Source organism: Tursiops truncatus, chromosome 11 (genome assembly GCF_011762595.2).
Source record: "Tursiops truncatus isolate mTurTru1 chromosome 11, mTurTru1.mat.Y, whole genome shotgun sequence".
NCBI lineage: Eukaryota > Metazoa > Chordata > Mammalia > Artiodactyla > Delphinidae > Tursiops > Tursiops truncatus.
This window is the reverse complement of record NC_047044.1, coordinates 86,469,142-86,494,349: the sequence shown is the minus strand read 5'-3', so window position 1 is coordinate 86,494,349 and position 25,208 is coordinate 86,469,142. Positions and strand designations below refer to the sequence as shown.

Below are 25,208 nucleotides of genomic sequence, written 5' to 3'. Positions count from 1 at the left end.
TGGACATTGTGAGAAAAATGCGATTATAAGTTTTCTGAGAGCAGAAACCGTACATCCCCAGCTACTAGCACACGGCCTGGTAAAGAGTAGGTACTCGATAAGTGGTTGCTGAATGAGTGAAGAATGACTTAATTACATTTAGAGATTGAGAGGGATTGCTAATGAGGAAACATAAAAACTGAGTAGGCAACATTAGTTTATAGTTAGAATTGTAAAGCTACAACTTTTCAGCTTGTCTGTGAGGCTCACTGATAAAAAAAAAAAAAAAGCGAGAGTATATACCCGCTCTCAAAAGATTTCTCTGGGAATATATGGTCTGAGAAATATTTTTTATTATTTATTTATTTATTTTTGCGGTACGCGGGCCTCTCACTGTTGTGGCCTCTCCCGTTGCGGAGCACAGGCTCCGGATGCGCAGGCTCAGAGGTCATGGCTCACGGGCCCAGGCGCTCCGCGGCATGTGGGATCTTCCCGGACCGGGGCCCGAACCCGTGTCCCCTGCATCGGCAGGCGGACTCTCAACCACTGCGCCACCAGGGAAGCCCTGAGAAATATTTTTTAATTCGACTATGTACATCATACCAAATTCATCTATACACTGAAAATCCCACTAGGCTTACCAATGGTGTCTCTCTCTCTGCCCACCCTCAAAATGGCCTTATATCCCTAAGGATTTGTTAATTCTTTTGATCAATAATTGAATAACTTTCCTTGAGTGCCTACAATGTGTTAATCATGGTTCTAACTACTGGAGATATAGCAGTAAACAAAATAGAGAAAAATTCTTCCTTCATATACTGTACATTCTAGTGTGGAAAGAGAGAATCAATAATAAGTTAAATACATGCTATGTCAAATGGGGATGGCAACAATGGAAAAAGATAAAAGCAGCTTATGGAGTGCCTGTGTGTGTGTGTGTGTATGTGTGTGCCTTTGGATGTGTGCACATGTGCAGTTTTAAGTACAGTGCTGTGGGAGGTCTCACATATAAGATGATATCTGACCAAAGATATGAAGGAGGTGAGAGAGATGTAGACACTTAGTGGGGTGGGAGAAGCATTTTTGAATGGAATATTATTCAGCCATGAAAAAGGAGGAAATCTCACCATTTGCAACAACATGGATGAATCTTGAAAGCAGTGTGCTAAGTAAAATAAGCCAGCTGGAGAAACACAAACACTGCATGGTATCACTTATATGTGAATTATTTCTTTGCAAAGTCAAACTCATAGAAATAGTAGAAAAATCACTGCCAGAGGCTGAGAAAAATAGATACAGGAGAAAATAAAAAAAGAGAAAAGAAAAAGCTAAAACAAAGACTGTGAAAGAGCACCCAGTAAAGTAGGAGGAGAAGCAGGAGAATTTTCTATCTGAAAGCCAAGTGATAAAAGTGTTTAAAAAGATAGAGCAATGGTGCCAAATGTTTCTTCACAATCATGGAACAACTGATAACAAATGTTGCTTAACAATCATGGCAAGAGAACTGATTAAAAGCTTTAACAATGGGAGACTATTCCTGACTTCAAAGAAAGCTGTTACAGTGGAGAGATGAGGCCAAAAAGCCTCATTGGTTTGAGTTAGAGACTAGAAAGAGAGGAATTGAAGGCAAAAATAAATATCCAATGTTACATTTCAGAAAAGCAGAGAAATGGGGCAGTAACTGGAGAGGACTGAGGTGACTGGAATAAGGAGGGGGTTGGGTTGCATACGCGGATGGTGTGAAATTCTAATCTGGGTGGGTTTAAGGGAGACAGAGGGAGAAGAGACAGAAAGTGTCAGTGTGAGGAACACCCACCAGCCTCCACACCCTGGGGTAGTAGGACGGTGGGAGAGGAACTAGCCAGCGTGTCAGGGGTCTGAGTGGAAATGGGCCTTCTCGGTTGGAGTGAAAAAAGTGAAGGGAAACCTCACTGCCATATTTTTTAAATTAATTTTTAATGGAGTATAGTTGATTTGCAATGTCATGTTAGTTTTAGGTGTACAGCAAAGTGAGTCAGTTATACATATATCCACTCTTTTTTAGATTCTTTTCCCATGTAGGTCATTACAGAGTATTGAGTAGAGTTCCCTGTGCTCTACAGTACGTTCTTATTAGTTATCTATTTTATATATAGTAGTGTGTGTATGTCAGTCCCAATCTCCCAATTTATCCCTCCCCCATTTCCCCCTTGGTGACCATCAGTTTGTTTTCTACATCTGTGACTCTATTTCTGTTTTGTAAATAAGTTCATTTGTACCATTTTTTAAATTTCTCGCTGCCATATTTGAAGACGTAGGGTATCTTCCAGGTAACTGATGCTTTAGTCCAGAGGGTCTGGCGAAGTGGTTCCAGGAACTGAAGAATGACAAGAGGTGAGGATAGGGTAGGAGATATACAGAGCCATGTAGGTTTGGGGTTCCAGAGATGGGTGATAACCTAGGAGTCAAGGGCTTCTTGTGACTGAGATGAATAACAATAATACACCTAAAAGGATTAAACGTGATGGGCTTAAAGCAAATTCGAGGGACAAGGTTGTGAGTATTGGAGACGAGGGAGGAGGAGATGGCAGTATGAAGAGCACGGGGACGGGGCGGGGGTGTTACAGGACATCTGTGAACGCCAAATATCGATATTTCCTTTTTTTCTAGGTGGTAGACTTTTAGGCTTTTTTCCTGACTCTGATCTCATACTGTGCTATAATGGCTGTTAAGTAACTATTTGTCGACAAAAAGGAATTGAAGAATTACATTATTCCGGGAGACGCTAAAATGCCGAATGAGACTTCATCCTAAATGGGATGGAGTAACTTGGGAGCGGCCAGGACTCCTATTAAGAGCAACGAGAAAAGCCAGATACAATGATAACCTGTTTGACAATGTCACAGGATGCGGAAGAAATAAACCCTGGAAAGACTAACGTGGGAGACTTAGATTTGAAGTACCCATCATGCGATGGATATTCTCCCTAGGACAATGGCTGGATTCTGGGGATGTGTAGTGTTGAGACAGCAAACTAACTGGTGTTCAGTGTCTAATAGTTCTTGAAACGTCTGGTGATTACCCACCTTTTTTGGGTATACAGTCACCAAAGTGAATAACCATAGGTCCCTTTAGGAGAGGTCTAAGGGAATTGCCACAGTATATACCTCCAGGGTATCACACAGTCCTTCCTCCTAGGGATCCCTAGGACCCAGTCAGGGGGCTCCAAATCTGAAAACTGTCTCAGATCTGACAACCAAGCAAGGAATTGTGATATTTTATTGGGGCAACTTCCCTCATCTCCCTACCTTTCCTTTCTTGCTGTTGTGCTGTGGTGGTGGTTGATTTTGAGCAGAACTTCTGTGGCCTGCCTATTTCTCTTGTTCTCGAGGACAACATGCTCTAGTCCTCGTGTACACAGTTCCCTGTGGGTCAAGTCTCCTGGGCTCCTCCTTAGCTCATGCTCTGACCTTTCTGCTCTTTATGGTGATTACAGCCTCCTAGCTGATTGTAGCTAAGCCTCGTCACCTGGTCTTTATGCTTGCAGTGGCGGCCCAAACATTATCCTTATGGCTGTTCATACACCCAGCTCTGGGACTGCCTCTCCTACTGTCATTCCTAACTTGCAGAGGAGACTCACCTCTGAACTTCATAGGATGATTGGGCCCCTCATGCCAGTGCATGGCTGATGGCCTTGGTGAACGTGTGATTCTCTGGGCCTTCTCATGGAATGCGATCATCTGATGGGTCTCTGGTCTTACCTACTATATCCATTCCAGCATGTCCATTTCTCTTAGCCTCTTTTTTCCTTACTATACCAAATGCAAGTGCAATTCAGGCATTTCTACTTTGTCGAGAGTTCGCCATCTTGTTTTTCTTACTTTTAAGAGCCCAGCAGTGAGTTTACCCCATCCTCGGGCATCCTAGCTCCTAACTAGGGCATTAAGTCCCATGTCTCAAAAAAGTACACTTAAGTAAATCAGTCCTTGCTTACCTAGTCCTACATTGTCTCCCTTGATCAAGCACCATCAGAATCTAATCTCAGTAGTACTCACAGGGTTCACTGTTCCATTATGGCTAATTCTTGCCATCTTTTACATTTATAAAGTTTTCCTCCCTTTTGAGGCCTAGCATGTCCCCTGCCAGGTGATGCTGTGATTTAACTCTAGTTATCAGCCTAGCAGCCATGAGAGGAAGTGAGGGCAAATCCTGAGGGACACACCTGATAGTTCCCAGGAGCGAAACTTCAGCAGCATCTTCTCACATAGCAGAAGTGCTAGCTCTTGCAAAGGAAGGATGAGCTACTGCAAGCCCAAAGCGTTCAGGGGGAGCTGCAGAGTCCACGCCCTCAGGGGAAGGCATCCAGATGTTTCCATCTCATGTTTCAGGGTCTCAGGTTTTAGCTGCCAGGGCCATGACCTTCACATGACAGGTCTGCTTTGCCTGAGCTTTCCCACTTGTATGGAATGCTGCAGCTCCAACAGATAAGTCTTCAGCCTATCACTCAACTGTGTGGTCCTCCCAACACAGGTGCTGGGGGCTCGGTGAAATCTACCCAGCCTGACGGAGGGCTTCTCTGGCTCTCATACTTAGCTACTAACTGCTTGTTAAGAGTCTTCAGTCTCTCTGCAGGGTGTCAATATAACTCAACAAAACCCAGCTGATTCTGCTGTTTTTCAGCATTTTCCTCCCTGCCCCTTCCATGTGTTTCAAATACCTGATTCATCACACCTGCTACAACATTCTTTTCCACCGGATCATTTTCCCAGGTCACCACCAGTGAAACCAGGCAACTGAGCTGCAATCTGTTGCCAGGAATTATTCAGGCTCACCGTCAGCCAGGATGGTGTCCTCTTGACCTGCTGGGTGTGTGTTCTCCACCTCGCCATCTTGATGCCTGTTTTCTCAGGCTACTCCAGGTACCATTTGTGCTAGTCCAGATACTCCAAGCGGCAGACATCAAGGCAGGAATAAACGTGCAAGAATTTCATCGGGGGAATGCCTATGAGACAAAGGGCCTGGGAAGGCTAAGAGAGCCGGCAGACCACAATGCAAGTCAGAACCCAAGGAAAGAACAGAGGGAAGGAAGTTGGGGTAGAAGGTCCTAGAGCATCCTGCAGTCTAAAGAAGGTTCAGCAAATCTATCGGTGAGTACAGTGGCCCCCCTTATCCATGAGGGGTGTGTTACAAGACCCCCAGTGAATACCTAAAACCGTGGATAGTATTGAGCCCTGCAAATACTGTTTTTTCCTGTACATACATACCTGTGATAAAGTTTAATTTATAAGTTAGGCACAGTAAGAGATTAACAACAATAATTAAAATAGAACGATGACAACATACTGTAATAAAAGTTATGTGAATGTGATCTCTCTCAAAATATTGTACTAATTTAATGCCTTTTCCATCTTAACACTAATCACACATTGTGGCCGTACTTTTTGCAGTTTGAGGTCGAACAGCAAAAAAGGAATTTCTTTTTCCTTCTTCACAGTTTTATGGATAGAAGATTTTCTTACCAGAGGTCTTAGCAACCACAGCTAGAATTTTTTTTTCTTTTCTTAACTCGGGAACTTTCACCTTTTTACTTAAAGGAAGTGCTTTACAGCTTCTCCTTGGCATCTCCAAATTACAAGCATCCCTACTTTTGCGTTTTGGGGCTATTATTAAGTAAAATAAGGGTTACTTGAGCACAAGCACTGCGATACTGCGACAATAACCCAATAACCAAGACAGCTAATAAGTGGCTAACAGGCAGGATACACTGAACAAAGTGATGATTCATATCCCAGGTGGGTCAGAGTGAGATTATATCACGCTAACTCAAAAAGGTGTGCAATTTAGAACCTATGAATTATTTATTTCCGGAATTTTTCATGTAGTATTTTTGGACTGAAGTTGACCACAGGTGAAAAGTGGAACTGCAGGTGAGGGGGGCTACTGTATTTGAGCCAAGGCCAGCTGTCTGAGGAGTTCCGTATCTACCAAAAATGAGCCTGCGTCAGAATCCCTGCAGTGCTAGGTCATCGGCTGGGATACATGTAGGAAGTGTGGCCATGGTGCTTTAGAGCAGCTGGGCCCTCAGTCAATGAAACCCCCTTTAGATGGAGGTCTGTGAAACGCATTCTCATGGCCACAACACCTTGGTTTCAGTAGTTTTGACTATTGATTTATTTCTGGTTTACTCAACTCACAAGGCAGAATTTTCAGGAGTGTTAACAGAAACCTTAGTTTTAGTTGGGTTTTTGTTTTTGTTTTGGGTTTTTTTTAGTTTTTTTTTTTTTTTTAACCATTCCCTTCCTCCTCAACAGTCCCTAAACTCTAAGGTTTGTCTCAGGGCTCTGAGACTTCTGATCTCTGCTTAATATTTTTGCCTTTTACCAGTTGCTTTTTTACTTGGTGTCTCGGCCTCTTGACTAAAGCATGGGGAGCTTAGAAATCAGTGAATACATTGAGGGAAAATTGCACTCAGAACATTGGGTTCACTTCTCTGTAATTCACTTTCCTTCAAGGTATTGGTTTCTCTGGTCCTAGCTGCTTTGGTAGCCCTAAGTACCAGCTTTTATCTCCTCAGGTCAGTGAGACTGTTGCCAGCTCCACAGCGCTTTCTGTTTGACCTCTCTTCCAATGTTAGTTTACCAGCAGATACCCTGATGGAAGAAGGTAGTAGTAAAAACAAACACATCTTAACGCCTTCCCAGTTACCGAGGAGCCAGGCCCTTTAAGTTTTGGCTACCTTGGTTGCTCTCTGATGCCACCGTTTATTGTTTGTATTTTATCAAGCTTTTTGAGTTATTCTAGGTGGCAAATTTAGTCTGATACCAGCAATTCAGTCACGGAGGAGTCATAGAATATTTAGTTTAAAAACTATGAATTATTACCCTTGGAGACCCACTTCCCCCTTAGCTCTTAACATTCAAATCCATCCAGACCAAAGCAAATTAACATTTTCTTCCTGAAGAGAAAATACATTCTCTACAATATTTTTCTCACCGTGTCCCTGCTATACTGTGCTTCTTTTATCTTAAAATAAGATAGACTTTGGCAGTTTTTAAATATGGTTGTTCACATTTCTGTGTATGTTGCAAGGCATCCGGTGATATTTTAAACCATTAATAAGCTATATGTCTGTATGTTGGAAGGAGGCTGGGGGAAGGGCTGTGGAGGTGGATTGTTTCTTAACTACTGTCTTCCTGGGAAAACCTGTTGGTAAAAGAATATTTTCATTGAAACTGTGATTTCTATTACACTGAATCTACTGTTTCTCTGATTTCTTAAATGAAAAATGACATGTTTTGTGTTAGTAGCAAATACATTAAAAAAATGGAAGCATCAAAGAGATAGGGCATACTTGAAATCTTTCTGAATATAAAGGAAACTATTCTAAGTATACAGTTAACATGTTACACTTCTGAAAATCTGAGCTCTAGAGCAGTTTTCAGAGTTAAAATTTATTTGCTGTGAATCTGTGTTTCACGTACTTAATAATTGCTCAAGTTCTGTATTTTATAAATATGCTTTTTAAAGCTTTTCTTTTATGGAAATTATTGATTTTTACTTCTATGTACTCACTGATAGATTAATATTTTATTGCTATGTAATTGCTATCTTTTCCTATCTTCAATAGGAAGGAGTATCTGTTAAACACTGTTTTTCAGTATAACAATGAGAATTAAATTATTTAATATATGCCAAAATTTCTTTTAAAACTGTGAATTAATAACAGTAATAATTATCATTTATAATAAGTTTTTAATCCTCACAGCAATTCTATAAAGTCAGAGTTTTAATAACCAGGTTAAGTTTACACGCATATAAATGGAAGCGTCAGGAGTCAAAGCCATGTTGGAACATACACACAGCTGCTCCCGGTTATTCAATCAAACAGTAAATCTAGGTTCTCTGTGAAGGCATTTTGCAGATGTGGTTAAAGGCATTGATCAGAGCGATCAGAGACATTAATTGAGAACAGTCAACGTTATACCATGCAGGAGATGGCCGACATACTCAGAATATCCAGATCAAGTGCTGAAAGTCATTTGCACCCGCTTGGTTATGTGAATCGCTTTGATGTTTGGGTTCCACATAGGTTAAGCAAAAAAAACCTTCTCGACCGTATTTCCGCACGTGATTCTCTACTGAAACGTAACAGCAACGTTCTGTTTTTAAAACAAATTGTGATGGGCGAAGAAAAGTAGATACTGTACCGTAATGTGGAATGGAAGAGATCGTGGGGCAAGCAAAATGAACCACCACCAACCCCACCAAAGGCCGATCTTCATGCAAAGAAGGTGATGTTGTGTATACTGTCAGATTGGAAGGGCGTCCTCTATTAAGAGCTCCTTCTGGAAAACCAAACGATTAATTCCAACAAGTACTGCTGCCAATTAGACCAACTGAAAGCGGCACTCGACGAAAAGAATCCAAAATGAGTCAACAGAAAACGCACACTCTTCCATCTTCCTGCGGTATTTACCAGACATTGCACCTTCAGCTTTCCATTTATTTCGGTCTTCACAAAATTCTCTTAATGGAAAAAATTTCAGTTCCCTGGAAGTCTGTAAAAGGCACCTGGGACAGTTCTTTGCTCAGCAAGATAAAAAGTTTTGGGAAGATGGAATTATGAAGTTGCCTGGAAAATGGCAGAAGGTAGTGGAACAAAAGGGTGAATACATTGTTCAATAAATTCTTGGTGAAAAAAAAAAAGATGCTAATCAGTTAATTGAACAAGAGATTATCCTGTGTGGGCCTGAATTGATTGGAAGATCTTTAAAATACGCTCAGGTCTTCTCTGAGTGGGACCTCCCACCTGTGCACAAGCTTGGGCTCCTTCCTCTGGATTCCAACTGGCTGCTGACCCTCCCTCTCTGCCTGCCCAACAGGCTTCCACAATTACATAAGCAAATAAACTTATATTTGCTTCTACATATAATCTCCTACTACTTCTGGTTCTGCTTCTCTGGTTGAACCTTGATTAATAATCTTTCCTTCACTGCAAATCTGTTACTTGAGTCTAAACGGTGGTCAAATTCAGAATGAAAATATGGGGAGGGGAACAGGGAGTTTAAAAATAAGGTAGAGGGAGAGGAGAGCCAAGGGGAGAGTCTTTTTTCTTGTATATTTATGCCTAGATAGTGAACACATTTTTTAAAAGCATGATTTTCCTGTCATTCGAATAACTCATGTTCAACAACTTTTGCCATGTTTTCTAAAATTATATGATACTAAATAAATATAACTAGTAGATATCAGTATTTATATGGTTAGGCTGTCCTCTTGCTCTCTGTTCATCCCCTGATCGACCAGGCCCTGCTTCACACACGACTATCCAATCCTCTTAATTTAAGGCTTCATTAGCCCCTGGTAACTGATGAGCTCACCTGACATCAATTCTCCCTATAAATGGTATCCTCCTCCTCCCCGAGCAACGAAGATGGCTGCTACATCCTGTCCACTGTCTGCTGGACACCTGGAGTGTCGCTCTAGGTCCCTTTGTGTAAGATTCCTCTGTACAGTAAACTGTTGATGTCTGTGTCACTGTCTCCAAGCTCTTCCTTTGGTCTCCAGACTGGGCAACTACAAGACTTGCAGGCCTGCTGGGTGCAGCCCAACAGTATTGGATGAGTAACAGCAGGAGGTATGACATATCTACATTTTTCAGTGTAAACCCCTGGATTTGAATGCAGAAGTTCTGGAGCACAAGTTTTGTTGCTATTAGAGTTGTACTAGAGAATTCTCCGCAGATTATTGTAAACGTACTTTTCTGCAGACCATTCTCTTATAACCAGCTCAATAGTATCCATGCGAAACAGAATGTCTCTTTTAATTAATGAATACTGACATACAAAATAGCTAATAAAAATACTTTTAGGGACTGAATGTTTGTGTCCACCCCAAATCCATATGTTGAAGCCTTACCCCCCTGTGTGGCTGCATTTTGAGATGGGTCCTTTAAGGAGGTAAGTAAGGTCCAAGAGTGGAGCCTTAATCTAATAGGACTGATTTTCTTATGAAAAGAGGAATAGAGGGCTTCCCTGGTGGGGCAATGGTTGAGAGTCCACCTGCCGATGCAGGGGACGCAGGTTTGTTCTCCGGTCCGGGAGGATCCCACATGCCGCGGAGCGGCTGGGCCCGTGAGCCATGGCCGCTGAGCCTGCGCGTCCGGAGCCTGTGCTCCGCAACGGGAGAGGCCGCAGCAGTGAGAGGCCCGCGTACCGCAAAAAAAAAAAAAAAAGAGGAATAGAGACCAGAGTGTTCTCTCTCTCTCTCTCTCTCTCGCTCTCTCGCTCTCTCGCTCTCTCGCTCTCTCGCTCTCTCGCTCTCTCGCTCTCTCTCTCTCGCTCTCCCCTCTCCAGTGCACAAAGAAGAGGTCATGTGACACACACAGTGAGATGGTGGCTAGCTGCGGGCCAAGAGAGGAGGACTGAGAATAAAACCTACCTTGCTGTCACCTTGATCTTGGACTTTCCAGCCTCCAGAACGGTGAGTAATATATTTCTGTTGTTTATATCAGCCAGTCTGCGGTATTTTGTTATGGCAGTCTGAGCAGATTAAGAAAAATACTAGACTTATAAAATTCTGCTTATATGAGAAATCTAAAACAAAAAATGATACAGATGAACTTACCTACAAAACAGAAATAGACCCACAGACATAGAAAACAAACTTATGGTTACCAAAGGGGAAAGTGGGGGGATACATTAGGAGTTTGGGATTAACATGTACACACTAATATATATATATAAAACAGATAACCAACAAGGAGTATAGCACAGGGACCTATACTCTATATTTTGTAATAACTTATATGGGAAAAGAATCTGAAAAAAATAGATATATATGTATGTATAACTGAATCACTTTGCTGTACACCTGAAACTAGCACAACATACTAAGTCAACTATACTTCAATTAAACACAGAAAAATAGGGGACTTCCCTGGTGGTGCAGTGGATAAGACTCCATGCTCCCAGTGCAGGGGTCCCAGGTTCAATCCCTGGTCAGGGAACTAAATCCCACATGCATGCCGCAACTAAGAGTTTGCATGCCACAACTAAGGAGCCTGTAAGCCACAACTAAGGAGCCTGCCTGCTGCAACTAAGACCCAGTGCAACCAAATAAATAAATAAAACTCACCTTTGAATTAAAAAAAAAAACAGAAAAATACTAGTCATAAAAGATAAGATTTTATTAAACATCATTTAAGTACATAAGATTTATTTATTATCTTAAAAACCATATACTACAAAAATTTTTCTTTCTGATTTTCCTAGGATCATAACTTTAAGCTGTATTAAATGCATGTAGAAAATGTAGTAAGCATAATAGATTTGGAAGAATAAACTAGTAGGTTTTGCAATCCACAGCAATCAATATAGGATCCATCTGTTTCTTTTGATCAGTAATCTGAGTAATGAGGAACACAGAAGACTTTTTTTGCATTTCTGAGGTTGTTAGCTTTATTTTTGCTGTGTTTTTTTTTTTTTTAAAGCAAGTATACATGATATGATCTGATCTTCTCACTAATAGAATGTGACAGTTGAAGAAAAAAGACCCAAATCATCTCTTTATTTGTAGGGACCATGGAAAGTCTAATCAAATTCCTATAGGATGGAGAATCACAAAACTTTAACTCACTTTTTTATATTCAAAATGGAAAAAAAAGTGACTTCTAGGGCTACATAGCAAAATTCAAATCAAAATTAATTATAACTTTGCAAAATAGTCTTCCTACTCCAACTTTTATCCTTTTTTATTTGAAAAATATCTCTAACTTCCCAAAGTGGTTAGGACAGCTTTCATGTCACACAATTATTTAAAAATTGTTATTAAGGTTTCATGCATGAACATGTAAATTATGGAAAAGCATAGTTGATTAAACAGAATAAACCTATGAGAATGATTTAAAACTTTTGTTTCAAAACAGTTGCTTATGTTTTTAATTGATATATAGTTGATATATGATATTAGTGTCAGGTGTACAACATAATGATTCAAATTTTTTATAGATTATATTCCATTTAAAGTTATTGTAAAATATTGGTTATATTCCCTGTGCTGTACAATATACCCTCATAGCTTACTTACTTTATACATCATAGTTTGTACCTCTTTATCCCCTACCTCTACCTTGCCCTTCTCTGCTTCCCTGTCCCCACTTGTAATGACTATTTTGTTCTCTGGATCTGTGAGTCTGTTTCTGCTTTGTTATATTCATTTGTTTTATTTTTTAGTTTCCATATATAAGCAATAATATACAGTATATGTCTTTCTCTGTCTGACTTATTTCACTAAACATAATACCCTCCAGGTCCATCCATGTTGTTGCAAATGGCAAAATTTCATTCTTTTTCACGGCTGAGTAGTAATCTTTTGTGTATGTATGTATGATGTATACCCCATCTTCTTTATCCATTCATCTGTTGATGGACCCCAGGTTGCTTCCATATCTTGGCTATTATAAATAATGCTGCTATGAACATTGGGGTGCATGTATCTTTTTGACTTAGTGTTTTTGTTTTCTTAGCATATATACTCAGCAGTAGAATTGCTGGATTATATGGTAGTTCTATTTTTAGTTTTTTGAGGAACCTTTATAGTGTTTTCCATAATGGTTGCACCAATTCATATTCCCGCCAACAGGGTACAAGTGTTCCCTTTTCTCCACATCCTAACCAACATTTGTTATTTGTGGTCTTTTTGGCGATAGATATTCTAACAGGTGTGAGTTGATAGCTCATTGTGGTTTTGATTAGCATTTCTCTGATTAGTGATGTTGAGCAGTTTTTCATGTGCCTGTTGGCCATCTGTATGTCTTCCTTGGAAGACTGTCTGTTCAGGTCTTCTGCCTATTTCTTATTTTTTTAATATTGAGTTGTATGAGCTGTTTATATATTTTAGATATTAAACCCTTATTGGTCATATAATTTACAAATATTTTCCCCATTCAGTTGGCTGTCTTTTCATTTTGTTGATGGTTTCCTTTGCTGTGTAAAAGCTTTTAAGTTGAATTAGGTCCCATTTGTGTATATTTGGTTTTGTTTTCTTTGCCTTAGGGGACAGATCAAAAAAATATTGCTATGATTTATGTCAGAGTGTCCTGCTTATGTTTTCTTCTAGGAGTTTTATGGTTCTGGTCTCATATTTAGGTCTTTAATCCGTGTTGAGTTTATTTTCATATATGTTGTGAGGAAATGTTCTAATTTTATTCTTTTGCCTGTAGCAGTCCCGTTTTCTCAGCACCACTTATTGAAGAGACTGTCTTTTCCTCATTGTATATTCTTGCCTCCTTTTGTCATAGATTAGTTGACCATAAGTGCATGAATTTATTTCTGGGCTGTCTATTCTGTTCCATTGATCTATGTGTCTGTTTTTGTGCCTGTACCATACTGTTTTGATTACTTTAGCTTTGTAGTATAGTCTGAATTCAGGGAGTGTGATACCTCCAGCTGTGTTCTTCTTTCTCAAGATTGCTTTGGTAAAGTCTTTTTAAATGCCATGAAAGAATCTATTTTAAAAGGTAGTTTCCATTTAAACAAAATCTGAGTTGGAAAAATTCATCAAAATATTTATGATAAATTCACTTTTTGGCTCATTAGCACTACTTTCAAAACATGTGCACACATACATTCAAGCTCTTTGACTTTTTTTTTCTTTTTTTAGAAATAAGATTTTGTCAAGAGCCAATGATTTATTTTTAATTCTAAATTGTCCTCTCTGAGAGCCAGCCCTATTCTTAGGACAGCCCTCATAAACTGAGAGGGAAGTTTCTGTGCATCTTGACAGACTTCCCTGAGCCAGTGAATTTTAATATCCAAACATTGGATTTAGATGTGAAATTTAAAGTTATTGAAATTTGAATTCCCTCTAAACTCCCATCCTCAGTTAAAATTATATAATGCTTTGTTCTTTAAGAGGACTTGCTACCTTTATTGGTGCATATTTTTTAGATTATATAAACTCAAAATGCAATTTTAAAATAGTTAAAAATTCTTCTAAGTGATTAATCACCATAGCTATCAAGTTACAAAAGTAAAATTCTTACTAAATTTAAGAGTATAAACTTAGAGTGTAATCAAATAACAGACCAACTTAAAAATTTTCAATTAAAAGTTAAAAAATAAGTATCCTAAGTGATCTTGATAAATTATACTTTAAAGAAAATGACTATTTATAACAGGGATTATAACGGTAATGTCTAGGTCATATATGCAATTAATTGCGTAAGACAGATAACTACTAGTTATTTCACTGTTCTTTAGTGCACCAAAAATACAGCAATCTTTTAAAAGAGCTTCAGGGGGGAAATTTCATTTTTTAGTGGACTGCATAAATTGAGGGAATTATATATCTAGGGAATCTTTGAGTCCCAACAGTGTAATATATATCATTTTTATAGCCATAAAGTGTAAAGCCAGGGCTTCCCTGGTGACGCAGTGGTTGAGAGTCCGCCTGCCGATGCAGGGGACACGGGTTCGTGCCCCGGTCTGGGAAGATCCCACATGCCGCGGAGCGCCTGGGCCCGTGAACCATGGCCGCTGAGCCTGCGCGTCCGGAGCCTGTGCTCCGCAACGGGAGAGGCCACAACAATGAGAGGCCCGCGTACCGCAAAAAAAAAAAAAAAAAAAAAAAAAGTGTAAAGCCAGGCAAATTACCAAACTAAAGTTCTAGAGACAAAATGAAATAGTTTGCTTTATTTATAGCTTGTGAATAGGTTAAAACCCAAAATATTAGAATACTATAAGAATTCAAATAGGCATATAATATAGATTATTTATTAAAGAACATATATATCAAATATCTATATATATAATATCTAAATCAAAAAGTCTATTTATACATTACTATTTCAATCCTTCAATTTTTTGTCAAAATATAGCTTTTAGAGGTCAAACACATGAATTTTGAAAATGAGCACATGTCAAAGATTTATTTAACACATTAATGAACAAACAAGAGGGGTGAAACTGTTTCCAAAAAAAGTTTAGAAGCAACAGAAGTATTTACAGTGACCAAATAAAAGAATGGTAGGAGAGGACCATGAAATCATATACAAAACTAAATAATGTCTTATGTGGCATGAGCAGTAAAATACTCTAACCAGTAGTAAGTAACAAATCCAAACAAAGGTCTAAAATCGGATAATCCTTGGGTAGGCCTGTTAGACAATGCTTTGTTATGACAGTCTCTAGTTGTGATCCTAAAATAAACTCCAGAGATTATTCTTGATTACGCATTCAATGTTTGGTTGGGTTTGGTTGAATTTTAAATAACTCTTATTCTTCTATTCTGAGGGTCGGAAAAGAAAAAAGGGAATTTATCTCCTTAGGGTTACACCTATAGTATCTATGTATGTGTGTGAATTCTACTTTTTTTAAGGTTCTGGAAATCTGCTAAAGGGATCTGACCAGCAAGGAATTAATTGAGCTATTATACTGCCTGTGAGGCTGTGTTCTTGTAATCCACAGAAGATACAAGACCAGTTTTCTGGAGCACTTTGTGGACATAGATTCCAGACCTGAATTATAATCCTTGCTCTTTGGTGGGCTTCTAGTTCTGATTTAAATTGAATTCTCAAATAGGATCCCCCCCAATAATGGTTTTGGCTGCGCAGTTGATTTGTGTAACGGTATCCCAATTTTTAAAAGAGGCAGATTCCTATTAACCTATGAAATTAACTGTGTTGCCATTGAAATTAAAGGTTTAGTATTTTAAAAAAGTGCGAGAATCAGCCGAAAAGATTTCTTATAGAAAAAAAAAGATACCATTTAAAGAATTTTTTTTTATTCTACAAAACCATAGTCTAAATAATTGAGGGTCAAAGATAGAAGGATGCTTCATATACTCATCAAAAATATCAACAATATTCTAAACAAAACGCACACACAACCAAACATTCCCTCGTAAGTTCATTCGGTACTACGTAATTATTGTTCCTCTTGATCTTACATCAGCAGTTTGCTTTCACCAGGTTGTCTGCTTCTGGAATAAAAAGAACTCCTGGCTCAATCCTCTGATACAATCTTTACAGTCATCTAAGAGGTGTCACCTTAAGCTCCAAAGCCAGTACTAATGAATCTATTTCTTCCGGTATAAATAGTCAAAACACCTGCTATACTTCTTTCCAGGAGGTATTGACTTTGTTTTCTTTGAAGATCAAATTTCTGACCTGTAGCAGAGCCTTCAGATAAACGTGAAAGGAGACAGAAATTGCCTATTGATGTGACGTGAAAAGGCTGTGGTTAGTTTATTACAGTAACCAACAATATCAGAATGGAGAAGGGTGATACTCTCTATTGAGATAAATGCATTACTATGGCCTGAGGATTTGACCAGTGGTTCCCCTGGGGGTTGAGTAAGAATGAGATGATTGGGATTTAAAAAAAAATTTTTTTAATTGAAGTATAGTTGATTTACAATATTGTGTAAGTTTCAGGTGTACAGCACAGTGATTCAGTTTATATATGTATGTATATTTCTTTTTCAGATTCTTTTCCCTTATAAGTTATTACATAATATTGAGTATACTTCCCTGTGCTATACAGTAGGTCCTTGTTGGTTATCTATTTATACACAGTAGTGTGCGTATATTAATCCCAGCCTCCTAATGTATCCCTCCTCCCACCCCTCTTTCCACTTTGGTAACCATACTTTTGTTTTCTGTGTCTCTGAGTCTCTTTCTGTTTTGGAAATAAGTTCATTTGTTTCCTTTTTTTTTCTTTTAGATTCCACATATAAGGGATATCATATGATATTTGTCTTTCTCTGTTTGACTTACTTTACTTAATATGATAATCTCTAGGTCCATCCCTGTTGCTGTAGATGGCATTATTTCATTCTTTTTTTTTTTTTTTTTTTTTTTTTGTGGTACGCGGGCCTCTCACTGTTGTGGCCTCTCCCGTTGTGGAGCACAGGCTCCGGACGCGCAGGCTCAGCGGCCATGGCTCACGGGCCCAGCTGCTCCGCGGCATGTGGGATCTTCCCGGACCGGGGCACGAACCCGTGTCCCCTGCATCGGCAGGCGGACTCTCAACCACTGCGCCACCAGGGAAGCCCTTCATTCTTTCTTATGGTTTAGTAATATCCCAAGCATTCTTTTTTTAATAAAGAGGAGAGAGGTACCTGCCTCCCCACCTTTCTTCCTGAAGGTGTCCCCTTGAAATATTATTGGCTTGATAAAAGGCCCAAGGTTTTGATTTGGCCATGCAAGGTCTTAGTGCTTCTGACCCTTGGAACTGAAAACACTTACTTTGAGAATTAGCTCAGGGGTCTCTCTCAGCATATTTGGGAGGTAATCACATGTGCATTATTTCATCTCCCAAGAATATATGAGAAGTTTTCATTGTTCTCTCCCCACCTGACGGTATAAATATGTGTCAAATTCTGTCCAGACTTTGAACCCACTTTTGCGCTATCTTTACATGCATATAAATCTGAAATGCTCATTTGCTAAAACATTTTGTTTTCTTTCTCTCTTCAACATTGGTATGGAGAGTGTTTTGTTGGTTCCCTGAGAGTTTTCAGGAGTTGTGATGTTACCCTATGAGGTATGAGATGCTACTCTACTTGCTGGCTAATAAGTTAGCCTGCCACAGTTTCATGGATGCTGGTGGAACATGCAACACTCCTGGATCAGAGACCATGGACTGTTTATTACTCGTAGCAAAGCAAGCAGCATGATGTTCATGTTCCCATCAGTTGTCCTTGCCTACCACTTTCTAGAAGGACTGAGGTAGAGGGGAACAGGTGGATGCTGGGCTTGCAGTGGGTTTGCATCATAGCTGAGGAACATGGAATTTAGGGAACCCAAATCTTTTCTAATAGGCTACAAGGAAATTAAATGAAATTTACTAATACTGGCCTGTAAATAAACCTGCCCCCACCCCCCGCCTGCTCTGGAGAGAAACTCTGTCTTCCAAGCCTGCTTGCTATACAAATATCTTTGGAAACATAACCCAGAACAAGGCAGCCAAAGCCTTTCTTTGCATTTCATGCAGGCATGCAGGAGATTCATGGAGAATTGTCTTCCAATAAAGGTGAGAAAATATTCTTCACCTTCATGGCCTTCCTGCAGGGTTTACAGTCTCTAAAACACATTTATATTAATAACAATTTACCACGCAAAATTAACTGCTTGGTAACCAGTGTTTCAGTATCCTAACTTAGGCATGATCCAGGGCAGCAGACTGTACAAATGAGTCTCTGAGTAGACAAACTTTGAAAAGATTTTGTGGGAATAATATTAGTTTTTCTGATTAATAAACCACTATAAGATGCTGAAGAAGCTCAGATTAACTAGTCCCTTCATGAGAAAACAAATCCAAATACTGTGAAGACACTATTTTACTTTTTAAAGTTTTCCTGTGTGCTGAGAGTCAGGGAAGTTACATATTGCTGGGGATTCCTTAATCCAAAATTATCAAACTGGCCTGATTTGTTCAAGATTCACCTTGTTTACACCAACTTGATTTCTCAAAGAAAAAAATGCCTCTGAGTTAGCAGTTTTGGTGAGAAAAATTTTTCTTGTTTTCCCTCTTAAAGATATAGCACATTTTGGGGGCTTCCCTGGTGGCGCAGTGGTTGAGAGTCCGCCTGCCGATGCAGGGGACACGGGTTCGGGCCCCGGTCCGGGAAGATCCCACATGCCGCGGAGCGGCTGGGCCCGTGAGCCATGGCCGCTGAGCCTGCACGTCCAGAGCCTGTACTCCGCAACGGGAGAGGCCACAACAGTGAGAGGCCCACGTACCAAAAAAAAAAAAAAAAAAAAGATACAGCACATTTTAAAATATTAGAAATCTTATGACTTTGTTTCCTAGAAATATTCAAATTATGTCCATGATTTTTGGGTTCTATATCAGAATATACCTCATTTATTTTTAGACTTGTATCTAATATATTCATGCAGTACCTTCTGGAGTGGGAAAATATTTCACACTCACACAATGAGAAATAAAGGCTTTTCTCAATTAAAGACATGGACACACGTACAGACTTTGCAGCTTTAGTTTACAACCTTGGCCACAGGTCAAATTCAACACAAAAACACACAGATCACTGGCCCAAATTCCAGAGTGCTGTTCTCTTTTCCAATAAGCATGGCATATTTTCTAAATTGATTTGAACTCACGAATAGACAAATAGACTAACAAAAAGGCCAATAACTCAGATAATCTATTCTCTCTCACCTATGAGAGAGCAAATCCATGTTTCTACCCACTAGAGATCATTAAACGTTCAGACCATACACACAGAATTTCATTCTTTGCTATCTTATGCAAACCAGAAGCAGAATCAAACTTCATCAAGAAAGAGAAAATAAAACCATAGAATGAGAAATGAAAACAAAGGAACAAGAGTAAGTAATTTCTCTTGCTGCTTGGCATTCTCTCTAAAAGGCAAGGACGGATGTGCTTTGCTTGAAATATGAGGTGCATTTCTTGGGCAATTCGGTCTAATTGGTTTGGGAAGATGGGTTCCACATGGACATCTCAGTGAAACTTCCCAAGACTCTCAGAGTGTAATTTTTTTTTTTTTTTTTTTTTTTTGCGGTACGCGGGCCTCTCCCGTTGCAGAGCACAGGCTCCGGACGCGCAGGCTCAGCAGCCATGGCTCACGGGCCCACCCGCTCCGCGGCATGTGGGTGACTCACATAAAGTGAGCACATCAAAGATTTGTTAAAGAAGTAGTGAGAAAACTTGAAAGGAACTTGGGCTCAAAAATATCTAGAAAAGACAAGAGTATTTTAGTGACCAAATGAAAGAATGATGGGATAAGATTGTGAAATTACATGCAAAACTGGCGTGATGGTTAATTTTGTCAACTTTACTGGGCTAAAGGATGCCCAGATATTTGGTTAAACATTATTTCTGCATTCATCAGCAAGGGGGTGTTTGTGTGTGTCTGCTGCTGCCTCAGCAGAGGAAGATTTCAGTAATAAAGTGGATAGGATGACTTGTTCTGTGGATACCAGTCATCTTTTCTCAGCTACCCTGTCATCCCCAGTGGGCTCATGAACACTTTCCCTCCTCTTCTGGGGAAAGGGTTAATGCCTCTCTGGTGTAGTATCTGTATACGTATCTCCATCTAATGGTTCTCCTTCTCTGAAGAACACAGACTAATACAACGGGTAATGCCAAACACATCAAAAATAAAAAGCGAAAACTTCGAGGTTGTCATTTTGTCTATGAACAGAAATGATGCTCCTTGACAGGAGAAATGCATTTCCATTGTTATTAGCCAAGAATAATTTGTACTGCTCTCCAATTTCTACAAGTTAGTTTACAACCTTTATAGAGTTGTAAAATAGCCCAATCAAGATTAAATAGAAAAATAAAATAGGATAGATGCTCCTAGATAATTAGATAAACCTTTAATATTAAAATCAACTTCATACTTAGTTCAGTCCAAAATGTACATGAAGAGAAAAACTTGCCTAAAATAATTCCTTTTTTAAAATTTGCTATATTATCAATGTATACTTTAAGTTGGGTATTTATGGAAGTTTCATGAGCCTATCTTACTATGCATCTCAATAGTGTACAGGTTCCGGATGTGATAACTTAAACTCTGAAAAATGATCTTAAGTATCTCAAAAGTATACAATAAATTAGCATTTTCCTCTGTCACCTGTCTCCAGTTCCCTACCGTACCAAAGTCTGTATAACCCCAAATTTTACAAGTAGAATTAATTTGTGGAAATGTTAGATATTCCCTATTTATGATTTAAAAATTCAGCATTTAAATCCACACTGAATAGTCTCCAGTTCAACAAATACCACTGGTTATGTTCATAAAAATTGAAACAAAATTTTGGTTGTCAAACTCTTTTGGCCAAGATGTTCAATTCCACCAGATAGGGAGTGGAACATATTTAGTTTTACTTTTAAATCAATCTTTTACAATGTAAAATTTTAGAAGTTTTCTTTCTCTGAAAATAAAGTAGATAAATTTTAGATTTAGATATGGATTTCTAAAAATCATAGGAAAAGGTTTTATTTTCTAGGAAAAGCAACACAAGTAAACGTTTGCTCAAATTCTGGGAAAAAAAGTTTGTCTTCCTGATCAAATACAGAGAATACTTTTGTTGCTTTTACTTTTGAGTTTTTGACATCATTTGGTGGTCCTTTCAGCTAACAGTCTGTAATCTTCTCCTTCCTTTCCCTGGATTCATGTAGTAAAGAAATTCTCAATCTTGGCTACATGTAGAATCACCTGGAGAGTTTTTTTCTGCAATAATATTGATGCTTGGGACACACCCCACACAAATCAAAATTGCTGGGGGTAGGGCTCAAGTATCAGAATTTTTCACAACTTCTCCACATGATTCAAATGTACAGCTACTATTTGGAGGCACTGATACAGAGGCTTTTCCAGCTGCTAGATATCAGCTTGTTCTGGACATTTCCTCCCAAAGTTTTCAAAGACTTTAAATGTAAAGGAAATTGTCACTATGACTTTTTTTTTAAAAAAACAGGAGGCTTGAAAATATTTTATTTTACTGTCTTCTTAAAAAAAAGACATGTCCTTCTGCTAATATTTGAAAAAATATAACTAAAACTTGATAAAATGTAAGAGCACGTCCCACGTGATCAGAGAGTGTATTGTTGATTTCAGTGTACGAGAAACCAGACTCATACTTGGTCATATCATTGGCTTTAATATACGTGTGAGTATGAGTGTTTGTATGGATGGGGGTGGGATACAGGTCAATATTATTTCAAAGCTGAAAGTTTTTCTCATAGATGGATAATACATTCTTATTGGAGGGAAAATGGCTTTGTTGTTAATTGGCCTGAGGTTATGCAAACCTAAAGCCTGTATTCTGGAATAGGAAGTTCAAGACAATAAAATTTATTCTATCAAGAATAAAAATTATAAAGGGTTACTTTTACTCTGGGAAGAGTTGCCGGAAATCCCCCTCACACCTTTTTGGGGGCATCTGAGAGGAGTTGTCTAGATTTCCCGGTAGGAAGGCACAGAGAGGGAAATATGGTGGTCCTTGTGATATGATAGTTGGATGGAAGCTTGCTCCATTGAGAATTGTCTCAGAGTAACTGTAGAGTAGCCTGGCCTAAGAACTCTGAGAGATTTGGTATGTTTAATCCAGTTTTAAGTGTTTGTGTGTGTGTGTGTGTTTTCACTATATTCCTCTTTTTTTTCCTGCCCAAATCTTTAGTGAAGTCTCGTTAAATCATGTTGGCTGGTCTTAGCTGTGCTGTGGGGAGTTTGGGAATATTTGGGGCCCATGCTTGGAATGCAGTACCAAAGTGGAGAGCAACTGCCTGAGGGAAGAAGTTTCCAGGCCTCCCGGGGAGATCCAGAGCAGAAAGGAGACCAAATTGGCCACAAGGAACCAAGCATTGGGCAGCAGTGATAACTAGAATAATTTTGGAACCCTGTCAGCCTTCCTCAGTGATTTAGAAATACCTGGGGAAGAGAAAGTGTTCCAAGACCAGACATCCAGTTGTTGAGGATGGATGCCATTCGCGGTAAAGTGAAGAATGCGTCCTGAAAACTGAGGAAGAGACAATGAGGTTGTAATGGGGAAAGAACAAAAACAAAAACACCAAACTTTATTAAAAAAAAAAAAGAACAACAACTATTCATTCTAGCAGTCAACAAGCATTCATTAATTGTATTAATACCGTATGTTTCTATTACATAATCATTAATTATACATATAAACCTGGTCAGCTGTCACAATTATTTTCTTTAAGGAGGCATGGTATTAAAAAGAGTAGCTGTATAGCAGGGACTTTGCCAGGCACTATGCATACAAAGCTGTAGTAATATTATCTGCAATGGAAATTCTTTGGGATAAATCTTAAAAAAAAATACAGATCGTCATACACAGAGTGTGCATTTTTATGCTTTTATTTTATACAAGTTTTGCTTAATTGCTGCTTTCATATGTAATATTTCAATTCTATTTCTGGATGCAATTATGTAAAAGAGATTTGTTTAGGGTTTGTTCCGTGGCGAATCCTTTTCAGCAAGATGACAGCATAATGAGAGAAGGTTAAGTACTCAAGGCAGCGTGCAGCTGTGGATCACCAAAGATTAGCATTGGAAGGAAACCCAGGGTATAGAAGCCATCTGGCCAGAGGGAATTGAGCAAATCCTCACAAGGAAATAGGGCTTTTGTTAACTTTAGTTACAACTCAGAACAGAAACGTTTGAAACTCTCTTAACAAAATGAGCGATTCAAGATTCCAGAGGAGAATATCCTGTCCTGATGTCTTCAAACATGCTGGGCATGTCCCCTTCTCAAATATCTCCAGCTAAAACTGTTAGAAATGAGCTCTAATGAAATGAGCTCTAATGGAATATGCTTCATGTAACAGCAGAAAAAATCAAGAATGTCACACAGAAAAGGAAACAAATTCTCAAATGAATTTTAGAGAGTGGAATATGGTAGTATACTATCAACATAATCTACCCCTTTGTTGGACATCACTAATTAAATATTATACTGTATTAATGGAGTGAATGTAATATAGTTGATTTCTCTAATACACAATCTGAGCAAATCCATTGCAACATACACAGACACATACAATTTTGAATTGGTAACATTTTCACATCGTTCAAACGTCATAAAAATATACCTGGAATGAAGTTTCTATCCTACTCTTGTAGCGTATATGCTCTTTTGCACCTAAGTTCTTTTCATATTAATCCGTTTATTAAGTAGTTCCTCATTCTTTTTAAAAATTGAAAAGTATGCCATTGTGTGGGTATACCATTATTTATGTAAACAGCCCTCTATTAATGGAAATTTAGGTTTTTTCTTTTTTTACTATTATAAATAATGCCACAGTGACTAATCATGTACATATGTACTTTCACACTTGTGAAATTACACACGTGTGAAATCCTGTGTCTAGGATAAAATCCTAGGAGTAGAATTATGATGCCACAGAATATATACATTTTAATTTTGATAAATACTGCCAAATAGCATCTCTAGAGGTTAAATTTTTAAATATTTACGGGAGTTGCTAGTTCCCTACAGCCTTGCCAACACAGTATATTTTGGATTTTAGCCAATCAGGTAGATGCAAGTTTTGTTCCACTGCTGTTTGAATTAGTTTCTCTTAATGCAACCCCATCTGGGTATCTTTTCATATGTTTGAGAGAGATTTGTATTTCATTTTGGGAGAACACTCTTTTCGTATCCTTTACCCTTTTTCCATAGGGAGAATTGTCCGTTGTCTGTGATAGGTTCCATTTTTCCCATGTGTGTAATTTCAGTATTTTTACTTTGCTTTTCTTTTGCCACTTGTAAAGGTTTTTTTTTCTTAATTGAATTTTATTTTATGGCGTCTGAAGTTTATGTGACAGAGAGAAAGGTCTTCCCCACTCTGAGGGGAGGCATCCTCCGTATTTTCTTTTCTCCTAGCCCTTTTTTGATTTTACACACACACGCACACACACACACACACACACACACACACACACACACAGAGTATCTGCCTGTCTATATCCTGTATTTATTGATTTGCAGTTTACCTAGAAATGGACTTCATTTTATCTTATTCCATATGTCTCCTAGCTGTCTAAACAGAATCAGAGAAAAGTTAATCTTTTCTGAGAAAAGATGCCCCCATATTCTCATGCTAAACTTCTGGACATTTTAGGAGTCTATTTCTGTTCTTTTGATTCTGAACCATTGTTCTTTATGCTACTCACTTGTTAATACTGCATTCCTTTAACTACTAAGACACTGGAGTTTATTTTACGATAACATAAAACCTCCTGCCTATAAATTGCTTCGACCACCTTGGAAACAACTTTTAAAACACATAATTAATGTTGTACCTATTCTGTGAGCCATTAATACATCTAGGTTGACCTTAGAGCTGTAGTTCTTAAACTTTAGTGTTCAAGGCTTCTTAAAACAGATGGCTACGCTCCATCCCCAGAGTATCTAATTCCCTTAAGGTACGACCCAGGAATTTGCATTCCTGACATGTTCCCAGGTAATGCCAATGCTGCTGGTCTAGGAGCTGCCCTAAAAAACTTGCCACATGTGCAGAAGAAAGCATGTAAAAGAATGTTTCAGCATTGCTTGTAGTTAAGAATTGGAAAGACCTTAAAGGTACTTCTCAGAAGAATGGCTAAATACATTGTTTTATTCCTACAATGGAATTCTCTATAGCTATTAAAAGGAGCTAGCAATAAATATATCAGATGGATAAATCTCACGAAACATAATGTTGAGGACCCAAAACAATAGGGCCCATTCTTTG

General features: G+C 38.7%; 1 long non-coding RNA gene and 1 other non-coding gene across 2 annotated transcripts in view; one reads left to right on the top strand and one right to left on the bottom strand.

Moving 5' to 3' along the window:
• LOC117314279 (uncharacterized) overlaps positions 1-25,208 on the top strand; it is a 305,123-nt gene that overhangs the window by 245,680 nt on the left and 34,235 nt on the right. The window contains exon 7 of the long non-coding RNA XR_004529022.2: positions 10,314-10,440. This is a non-coding gene — a long non-coding RNA (uncharacterized lncRNA). The remainder of the gene's footprint in view (positions 1-10,313; positions 10,441-25,208) is intronic.
• LOC117314372 (small Cajal body-specific RNA 11) lies at positions 13,665-13,792 on the bottom strand. Its single transcript, XR_004529118.1, has one exon.